This window comes from Homalodisca vitripennis, chromosome 2 (genome assembly GCF_021130785.1).
Source record: "Homalodisca vitripennis isolate AUS2020 chromosome 2, UT_GWSS_2.1, whole genome shotgun sequence".
Classification (NCBI taxonomy): domain Eukaryota; kingdom Metazoa; phylum Arthropoda; class Insecta; order Hemiptera; family Cicadellidae; genus Homalodisca; species Homalodisca vitripennis.
Window position 1 is genome coordinate 46450658 of NC_060208.1, and position 11566 is coordinate 46462223.

General features: G+C 33.7%; 1 protein-coding gene across 1 annotated transcript in view; it reads right to left on the reverse strand.

Annotated features, from left to right (window-relative positions):
• Nucleotides 1–7512, reverse strand: part of LOC124353883 (inter-alpha-trypsin inhibitor heavy chain H4-like) — a 50260-nt gene extending 42748 nt beyond the window's left edge. The window contains exon 1 of the mRNA XM_046803926.1: nt 7396–7512. The gene's annotated coding sequence lies outside the window, so the exon portion shown is untranslated. The remainder of the gene's footprint in view (nt 1–7395) is intronic.
• Nucleotides 7513–11566: the final 4054 nt, after the last annotated feature.

The window sequence follows — 11566 nt, forward strand, 5'->3', positions numbered from 1 at the left end:
TTTAAATAATGTCTACACACCAAAACAACACGAAATTATGTATGTGCTGGGATAGTTGGGCTTCATGTGTTAACATACATCATATTTTAAAACCATCATATTTTGTTTACAAATTTATGCATTCTGTTACTTTGTCGATTCCATCATAGCTAACCATAAGACCAGTGTCAAAATCTTCGCCAGCCAAAACCCATGGAGTGACATGCACCACCATCGAACTCAGTGTTCATCGAACAGAAACGAAGCTTCAAGCACAATTCCAAGTCTATAGGTCAGTTTGAAGACAGACAGAAATGAAAATGTTCCAGCCCCAGCCCCTCGAGCAATGAAAAAATTGAAACCTCCAAATTTTTAATCTGTAACCCTTTAAAATGAGATGTTACATGAACCTATCATTATATAAGATTCTTTACATTTAAACTATTTGTCTATCTCTAACTGTTTTGTGTTGAAAATTAAAATGTATCCAATATTATTCCTGTAGTTTATAATTATTAGTCTTTCTAATATAACTCTATGCGACATGGCCTTAAAACTCTTTTAAAAAGAAAATACTTCGGTACAATTACAATGTAAAAATAATTTGAAATGAACTCCGATTAAAATGAAATGACATACAAAACATATTTTACAAAATTTACCTCTTTTTAAAAATAAGTATTTTGCAAACATTTTAAATTGCGTACCCTTTAAAAGATAACCAAGTATCGTTGAAAAGATGGAAAATAGCCTTAAAATAAACAAATAACTATGAGTGTTTACACACTTATAGGCTACATACCAGAAAAAATTAGTGTTACGAAATGAACTGGAGAGTTCGCCGTGTGAATTCGATAGCTCCTTAAACTGCACTGAAAGTGACTACACAGGTCTCGTCCAGTGTTATGTACCTAATCAAAAAATAGCGAAAAAACGTCTTTACTTTAATCATGGATTTCCCACACATTAAGTAAAGTAAATGCTGCTAGAAAAACTCTACGAAAACATGAGGTGTTACGGCCGCTGAGAAACCGGCTCTTCTAGTATGATAAAATAATTAATTGATTACCATCTGACCTGCCAGACGGACTGTAGTTATTTTCCCACGTTTTCAGGGAGCAGCTTTTTTCTGGATGAATGAAAAACTCGACACTATATGATCGAGCAATGTGTCTGATATATTGCTCAAACAATAAATATAACCTAACCGTTTTTTGTCACCGAATGGTTGTTAGGGTCATTTATTCCAATTACTCGTTATCGTTATTATTACATTTTAAAGAAATCTTTTAGGAATTTTCAGATTCCTCCATTTGGTACTGTATGCGATTTAACTTTATTAAGTTACGAAATTATTTTCGTAAAACACACACACACACACACACACACACACAAATGTTAATGTTTCCGTTGTTGTGTTAAACATTATTGGACAACAACGTAATAATTTCCTGGTACATTTGAGATGTAAAAACACTGAAATGAGCGCAGAGCGTGTTTTGTAAAGTAATACCTTTTCAGGACTTTTGTATAGCTGATAGTTAGTTATTTATACAAATTTCAACTGAAAAGGAAGAAACATTCACATACTCACAACTGTCAATCAGACTTCTCTGTGGACATACAACATGTTGGTTTATTGCACTTGCAACATTTCCGCCATTAATGTCGTAACAGATCTAATTAAAGTTTAAGACAATAAAAATACGTTTAGAGAGGCAACTACCGACGGAATAATACTTTATCTACCGTCCACTGGTATTTAGGCTACAATACACAGCGTGAGTAGCTGTACTTGACCGATCAATAAACAACTATAAGATACTTGTATAAAAATTGGTTTGGCTCAACGACAAACCTGCGCTTCACTTAAGAGTTTCTTTTTATTAAGGAATCAACTGCACTTTAAACAAGAAAATCTTGAGGATAAGTATGTGAAGTTTGGTATCATGCAAATCAAAAGACAGGTTGTTTGTAGTGACTGTAAAACTGTATATTGTTTTTATTTATATTTGTAATGAAATGTTTAAACATTAAAACATAAACATTAAAAACAATTTTAAGTTGTGATGTTTCACAAACACACAACTCTACTCTGAAACTCAGTCGGAAGGTTTTATTGATTGGGCAGGCAATTTTTGTCTGTGGAAAAGTTTTAGATAAGGAGATAAACTCAATTTTTTAACACGCAATGTATAGTTTTATTAGAAATAAGAAGTTAAGAAAACAGACGACACCGCAGTTTAGTTTTTTTTTAATTGTACGTGTTTTATCGTCATAATTTATCGTGTTTATATTCATTTAAACATTTAATAATAATAATAGTGGTTTTAATTTAATAAAATAACTTATAATTATCGTTAATACGTTAACCAACAATAATAAGAAATTCCTCATAGAAAAAATGTTTTTAGCCCAAAATTCAATTTTTATGTTACAGTTCCCATAATTTATAATGAACAAAAAAAAAATGTTATTTTTAAAATTACCAAACATTGCTGAAAATTAACCTCTGAGAACTTTTGTCTAAAACCAAGATAAGAGCAGCTTTTTGTGCTTTAAGATAACATTTTGGATATAAATAATCCATTATTTGGGTTGGGCAGCTAGCTAATAACTTAATCTTCAAAACTATTATACAAGATATGATTTTAAAATTTAAAAGTTGCTTTTTCACGTTATTATTTAAATGCGTTTAAAATTGTTGTACTGTCAGTTGTCAACTAAGGTGCTCATAAAGATGGAGACACCAGAACGCACATAACAGCAACAGATATGGCCACTTGTCAGGACGTGTCCGACACAGCTCCAACACGTGTAGCTCATGCCACCCGGAGAGGACGAACCTCCGCCTGGTCTTGCCCACCAGTTGAGGTTTTTCCCCAATCTGAGTTGAGGCTTACCTCCTCAGAGTTAAAGTGGAGTGTCCACACAAAAAACTATTCTGCCGCCATCAGTGTGGTCGCTAAGTCAAAGTTTGCATCACCCCTCTACTATCCGCCTGGCAAGTCTGAAAAACCTGGCAGAGCAAGGATAAGATACTTCGTCTAGTGAAGCTGCTTCGACGTTTTCAGAGTGATGAAACTGTGTTACAGTGTACTTACATGGAGATTGACAGCTTGCTCTCTCTTCGAGTAACTTCCCAGTTAGTTGTAGGAAACTGTATTCCACTATTAACAAATGTGAATTTTAAGAAGTGGAATATTGATTTTTACATAGCGCAGCACGTTTAAATTTCAGCTTTCATTAAGAAGTACTTAGTGTTTAAATTCGAAATTTGCAATGGATATTACAAGTATAATTAATTTATTGATTGAAATAAAAATAAAACAAAACTTGTCATCCATAGCATGTTGGGAACATAGCCGACGATTGGAAACCGAAAGGGCTGTCCAACCATTATGCCGCATACAAGGGCGCATGGACCCCGAGACTCTAGTCCGGACGATAGAGTCGCGTGATCATTTTTAGGATCTACTACACGCTGGTTGGCGTCAAGTTTACACCAATTTAGGTATACCCAAAAAACAATGGAGCATTTTTTTCTAGAATGCGCCAAGTATTGTTCTGCTACACAACTCAGCTTCAAGAAAGTGATACAATCACAAAATCCAGTCAATCTACAGACTTTAGAAACTATGCTTGTCGACGTGTTGATAAAACCATACCGTACACTCAAATTTATAAAGAAGTAAATAAATGTTAATCAGTTAAAAAACGATATAAATTCGTATAGAGTACACTTAAATTACATGTGTGTGTGTCTCCATAATGACCTGGGTACTTGTTCCATTGTCCTTTTCGGGTTATGTTAAATTCTTAATGGACACCAGTTAGAAAGGAATTCCTCCCTAAAAGTTCCTATCAAATAGATAATCCTAAGATTTACCTCTTTTCAAAAAACAATATTACACTAATAGTTTAGAAAATTATACTTTTACTCAACTCAGTAGCAAAGAAAGTTGAGTAATAAACAAACAATCGTAACAGGTTCGGGAAAACTTTTTTTTGCAATTCACAATGTTGTTTTTGTTAGGTAACATCAAATCCTAAATGATAATTTTCACTATGTCCTGTTATCGGTATGACCAATAGTGAGTGTGTAACTGTCAAAATAGTAACACACTCTGTGTGTCTACAATTTGGCAATAACTTAACAATTTAAGTCCAGCCTAAAGGGAAACCAGAAAAATACTGATCAACTGAAAGTGGTGGTGGCTACACGGCAACGTCACGTTACCTAACGGAATCGGGAGCACGGCTTCGAAAAGATTCAATCAAGACATCTTCCATAGAGGAACGGAATGACCGACGATCACGGAGGGTACTATATCCAGATTATTTATATAATTATAATTTATTTTATATAATATGTTTTCATACTTAAATTCAGTAATACAATTATTTTTAATTTTTTAAATTTGATAACAGAATACATTGCTACGTTCTGTTGAGGCAATAGGCTTAAAAGCAGTAGTATTAATCGTTAAATTTATTAGATATAATTACTTAATTAAATTAGCTGTAGCAAAATAGTTAGTTATGGTAATTGATAAATTTTAATTAATGGATTAATATTTTTACGAAATTAATAATTTATATAACTCACCAAACGTAATTTATATATTTGTATAAATGTATCATCCAGAATTAGCCATTTATTCGTATAACCCAAATGGTTTTCCCATGTGCATTTTAAATTATAAAACATGAATAGGTCAAAGAAAATAATGTGCATAGTGCTTCAAAATGAAAATGTTGGTTTTTTTTCACTTTGTGTTATTTGGTATATAATGTCAAACAAATACTGTAAATTATTTGTATGTCAGGAACAAAAACAGTTAATTTAATCTTTGTGCAATGAAACACATTACAAAATTGAGTTTTTAAATTGCCGTTCACCCGATTGGCTTTCAGTCTTCATTATCCGTTATGTATGTCTCTGTAATATCTTTAATAAAATGTATCCACAGGACTTCATTCAGAGTGTTATGTACATCAGCGGGTACAATGTTATTGTCCAGACCACGCGTTCATCTCTCTCTGCCTGATACGGCATTACATCCACATTCGCGTGAACTTATCTCACACCTTAATACATACACTAACACATGCGTGGTTAGGCCTGTACAACAGTGTAATGGGCGAGGAGGTAGCACACATTTCAACACATTTGAGTTTCTATTCGGTAAAACGCGTAAAATTCGGTGTGATTAAATAACGCTAAAAAATCCATAAAATGTCTACAAGCTATGTAGGGCGATTGATTTGAAATTGTGAGAAAGAAGAACACCGGAAAGAAATAGGGAAGTAAATTTACACCATTCGCGTTTTAAAATATTCAGAATTATTATACTACAATTGTAAAATTTTGTTTAATCTAAAAATTGTAAACAGGCCCATCGAGAACTAAAAATTCAAATTGTAGTACAAAAAGTACATGAATGGAGAAAAATAACGCTACATTATGCGTGTAACTAATTACAATTTCGTTATACCAAGAATATCCCTCAGAAAAAAAATGAGCAGTGATAATATTACAATAAATTAATTATTTTTTCACTAAATTTAAAATTTAAAACTTTCAATACTTATCAGTTATCTTACTTATCATGTCTTCTAAACTCCTACAACTCCATACAGTTACATAAGTATAACAAATTTCAAAATGTTGGTCAAGACGTTCTAATGGAAGAATTAATATATTATCTTAAAAAGTCTATTCATAGTCATCCAAAAATTAATATGGTATACAGATGTTTCAGAACTCTCTGCCAACTTTTTCAGGTATTATTGATACATAAAAAACAAAAGGTAAAATATCATATTCAAATTTTCAAAAAATCAATAATTAACTTTAACCACTTCTTCACTTGACTAATTTCATAAGACGATTTAATTAATATAGGATATAATTAGATTTAAAAAGTCGAATAATAAGCATTGTCAGCTATTATTATGTGACAGCGCCGTTTGTGAGCCACAACAATCAGCTGTTTTAAATGTAGTTGCTCTAATCAGCTGATTATAATATTACATTGTTGGATTGTGATCATAATATCCTTACAAATTTTTGGATTTAGATGTCTTTTGACTAAAACGTAATACAATAACAATGTGCATACTTTTTACGTAGGATTGCCAGTAAATTTCACTTACGACTGTTTATTAAAACAGAGTATCAAATTGAATTGAAAGTTTCCAGCTAACCATAGTGGCACGGTTCAATATGTGGAATGAAACTGGCGGCGGTGGAATTTTGAACATAGCTTGTTCAATATTGAACTGAAACTGCTTCGCTGCGGAAATTATTCATTTAGCTCAAAATTATTTTGCACTCCATTCTATTAAACGTATTAAAAGTCCTATGTTAACAGTTTATACATTTCTATTTAAATATGTTTTGATTAAAAATACTTAAATCCTACAATAGGTTAGGATATTATGATCATAATCCAATAATGTAATGTGGTAATCAGCTGATTTGAATTGATTGTTGAATGTAAGATATAAACAAGTACCAGAGACCGAACGTTCAATTTGGTAGATAACCTGTCATTACCACACCATTTTACACAACACATGGATGCATTACCTTGTTTTAAGTTCCATGCATACATTTTGTTGACCTCATAATAAAATGTAAACTTTCGTTGGTTTGTACAACCACGCTTTAGCATGTTCTGGGCAATGAAAAAATTTTGTTTTATGCATTCACCAACAGTCATTTCTTCAATTGGCTACTGCACTATATTATTTTGAAGTCCGAAATAATCAACAAAGTTTATTAGTAAAGTAATTCCAAAGTTCCTTCTATTGCGAATCACCTTTATTTAAACATTTTACATTTTGTCTTTCCCACCAAAAAAGTTTTTTTTTTATTTTTTTTAAATTTTTCTTTAATTTTTGAAACTTTAAAATTGAAGAGACTATTACAAAATTACATAGTTTATAAAAGAAAACAAGATTAGTAATTAAGAAATTGATTACTACTTACATTAACACTCTACTAACATTAAATGCTCTGATATAGCGTTGTAAAATAACTATCTAAAAGTGATTTTAATGTTATGAAGACTAGTAGATCTCAACAGCAACATTTTATTAGGTACTGAAATTGAAATAAAAAGATGCTATAAAATTTAAGATTTTTTGACGTAAATGAAGATGTCAGCGTACGAATTAAGACTGGACATGCTGCACTAAGTTCTACAGATTTTACCATTTTACTGTGTAATCTCTATAAGTTTAGAAAAAGATTATTATTTATCTCTACATTAGTTAGACTGGTAGGGCTCATCCCCATATTTTTTAAAAGTATTATTCATTGTTATATTATTTTAGAGACTACATTGTAAAAAAGATATTATACACTCATCACAATCTATCCTTCGAGATAAATAAATGATGACTTACGTGGTATCGGTGTTACGGAGAATCCAACACTGCTAACAGAACATATTCACTCTCGCGGGTTCGCGACGGAACTGGACCAAGAAGCGAAACGTCCTGGTGTCTACAGTCAGCATCAGCTGATCGAGCGATACACCTCCCCCCTCCAGTATTGCCCTCCACCACTCCTCCGACTTCTATAACGTGGGAAATAGTATCGGCGCGGCTGACTTGTCCGGTTGTTGTTTACGATTAAATCTTCTGCTACTCGCCGAACGTACATTCCTTCTCTGTGGAACGCGGGCGAATGTAACCTTTCGAATATCATGAGACGCGTACGAAGTGGAAATGATTGAATTCACTCCGGTCACTGGTTACTTTGCTTGGCCCCCTTTTACCGAGGATTCGTTACTGTAATGTGTCAACATTGAAACAAATAAACGCTAATGACGAATTATATTTTTGTGGGCATGCTTGATAATCCCAAATCGGGGGTTTTCACTACCTATATGTTTCTTTGTGATCAATGAACCTTCTGTTGGAAGTAGCCTAATTGAGCAATTCCATAACTTACTAGTGTCAATAGGATGAAAGGAAACAAAACTCACCAAATTGATGTATAAGATTGTTGTTTATACTTACACCGTAAGTTTTTTATATCAATTCCACGGGTGTATGTATCTTCCGACAGGTTTGTATCTGTAATTAAACTCTTCCTCTGCATAAACTCACATACTCAATTGTTTATCAACTTTGATGGACCATGAATTCTCAGTCAAAAGAGGATTTCGTCACTCCCTACACGCACAAAAGGTGTTCGTAAGCCTCTGTATCCCCGTCTAGCTCTCCACAGATTGGTTAGTAAGACCGATAAAGGAAGGAAACAAATTGACGGTGCACTACAGTATGTTCGTACATGGCCATTTAACATGTTTTAAATAGTAGATAATTTCAGTTTTGTATATAATAAAAAAGATAAAGAAATGGGATGATTTAGCCTAATGGTAAACGACCATCTATCGATACAAGATTCTGCACAAAGTTCCATGTTGCACAACTGGCATGTAAGTTATTTCATGTCTCGTATAGATAAACATGGACTTTATATAACTTTCAGGATATCTGCGAGAGTTTTAAGCAATGGGGTATCAAATATTTACACCTTTTCTCATGTGCCACTTTAAACCAGTTTTAGAACAGTATGATAATTTACCTTGCCTTGGTGATTTGATTAGTTGCCAAGTGATGATTATTTATTTCACAGCGGGATGCAGCATATTCGTACGGGCTTTGTTATTACAATTAGTGTCGAATCCAATGCCACGGTTACTACTATGTACACGGACTCTAACTGGTATATAGCGCCTTTCAATTTTGACTGTATTTGTTTTTCTATCTAGATCACAGTCATGTTTACAGTCTTGTCACTATCAATAACAAGTCATGGATTTAAAACGTAAATATAACATTTAATATACAAGTTACATAGAGGTCCCGGTTCCAATGGATCGCCGTGGAGACACAACGGCGGGAGAGGGCAGTTGCCTTAATGCTGTGAGACACCAGGCGAGCTTGAGCATTCTATAGCTGACCCGCGGGGATGAGAATGTTTAGCAGTGTTTGTATTATTTGAGGGGGTCCTAAAATGGGCGTTTATTCTTTATTACGCCTGCCAAGTCTGCAGAATACATCGTGCAGTAAACAGGTTGTGTGGTTACGCGTACAACACCCAGTATGATCCAGACGTTTGCAGGGTAGACGATGTTTAAAAAGTTCGTCTGGTTTATGAGACTCATATTGTGAAATAATTGTGGAAAGGAGTTTGGGGACATTTTTCAGAATATACCTACAGTAGTAAAAATACTTAAACTGAATTAATATTTTAATTTTAAAAAGTTCCACAAACAAAATTTTAGAAAACTTAATTTAAAACATTTTTTAAATATTTCGATCAATGGATGTTGATTTACTTGAAAAATGCATTGCTGTTATACAGTACACTTTAAAGGTATATTAACAGTTTTAATACAAAAGATATTTCACAGTTAAACTCTAGGCCTTGAATTGCAAAAACCATGGAGGAAGCCTTCCACAAAGAGGACATTCCTTGCCCTCTAGGCCCTGTCGGAGGTTTCGTCCTTCAACATTTAAAGTTATGTATAATGTTTAATAAAGTAATACATAGAAAACTTTGTAGAAATTAAAAATACTACCCCATTCATAGAGTCAATAACATGAATCAATTCGTTTATAAAGATTGTACAGAGCCGAGCCGGCAAGGGCATTAAGAATTCGGCGCGGCACGACCAAAACAAATCAGAACGTGTTGAGAAACCAAATTTGGACCCATTGTTGTAAATAAGGAACCGCGCTCGACGGAAGCCACACTTTAAAATAATACGGTTGTAGGTTAGGCCTGCCGTATTACAAGTTACGTGCATACACCGTGAGAAACCTTGTTAGGCCGTTTTCAGGAGCTGGTGCTCTCGATTCTGGAAGGATTCCAAACCGTCCATCTGCTAGGCTGTCGCCACGGCCTCCTGTATCTCAGCTGTCTCCCGGAGCAACTGAACTTCCCGACTGCATGGGGAAGTATCGAGGCCGAGCGGTCAGATATAGTTAAAGCGTAATAATTTGGCCGAAACAGCAGTCTTTTGCTAAGTGTATTTTTTGTGTGTGTATTTTTGAACCTCAAAATACACACCATGGAATTTAGACTAGCTCCTGGAATGTACCACGAGGTGTAAACAGTGATTTGGTAGGATCTCTTGGGAAATGTCGAAGTTCTCACTCATAAACCGGCTATTCAATATACTTTTGAACTGAATAAGCTGTATTTATAACGTGTATTGTTACAGATATATAGAGATTTATTTAAAGTACAGCTGGAGCTTTATAGTCCGATGGGTCGGAGCGATATCTAATTGCTAAAAAAGTCGGACTAGCTAAAGTTGACTGTATTTCATTGAATTTAATCAAGTCAAGAATATTCTATTTATAATGTAACGTATGCATTAGGGTGCTTTTTGACTATCAAGAGTAACATAATAAATAAATCAGCCGTTATTTTTATGAAACAAATATTGCATTTAAAAAAATGCAAAGCAGGACATAATTAAGATTACGTAAGTTAGCATGACGTAAGTTTTTACGTCCAGTAATAACTCATACAGCTTCAGTCTAAAAAGTGTGTCGGACTGTCTAACGCCTTGAATATCAAGACTCAACTGTACATATTTTAAATATATTATAATACGTTATTGTTGATTATTAACGATTTGTTTTTCTTTGCACTATTTGGTTCAGTCTGGCACCGAACCACGTATATAGCTGGCGTACGACATACATAACTCATGTTATATACTGTACCATGGTATTATTCGTCATTTATCACTTTTGTACCATATTCATAACCAACTATATAAATTGCATTATTTTTATATTTTACGTAAATATCGCTCTTTGCTCAGCTCATCTGCCACTTCTCACAAGTCGTCTTCAGGGTTGCATTCAAGAGATGGAAATATGGTAGATACTACTCAAATTTATCTCCGACATGTTGCAATTTAAGTAGATTGAATATTTGTGAGTGTGCAGTATTGGGTAATTATAAAATCCCTACTTCCCAATTTTTGAACAATATCAGATATAAAAGTAAGAAATGGGAGATATTCTTAGGTAAATGAGAACTATTTTGCATAAAGATACAAGACGTATGAACAGCAATATTTCATTGACTACTTAGTGATACATTTTCAAGTTTTAATGGAAAACTATACTATTTTAGATGAATTCAAAAAACACATCAGCTCGTTGACAGATTTCAAGATGTGGATGCACACCCAACTTTATTTAAGCCATAAAATACGGCCGCTTTCAATTCAACATATATAAGAAAGACCTTAAGAAATCTATGCCTTATCGCGAATTGGTTGGATCATTGTTGTCTTTGACTGCTGTATCACGTCCACGTTGATAAAACAGTGGATAGCTCTAAAAACTGGCTGGGTTAGCGGAGCAGGTCTTGTAACACGTACAGGAACTGCTGGACTTGTAAATCACTTTTGATACATTTATTAACGTTTGAATTATTTAGTTATTAAGATGTTCCTGTGATAAGAACAAGCAGTTTTTAGTCGAGACTTTAGTAGTTTTGTTTAAGTATGCAAAAGACTTGATTTATGGTGCATCAAGC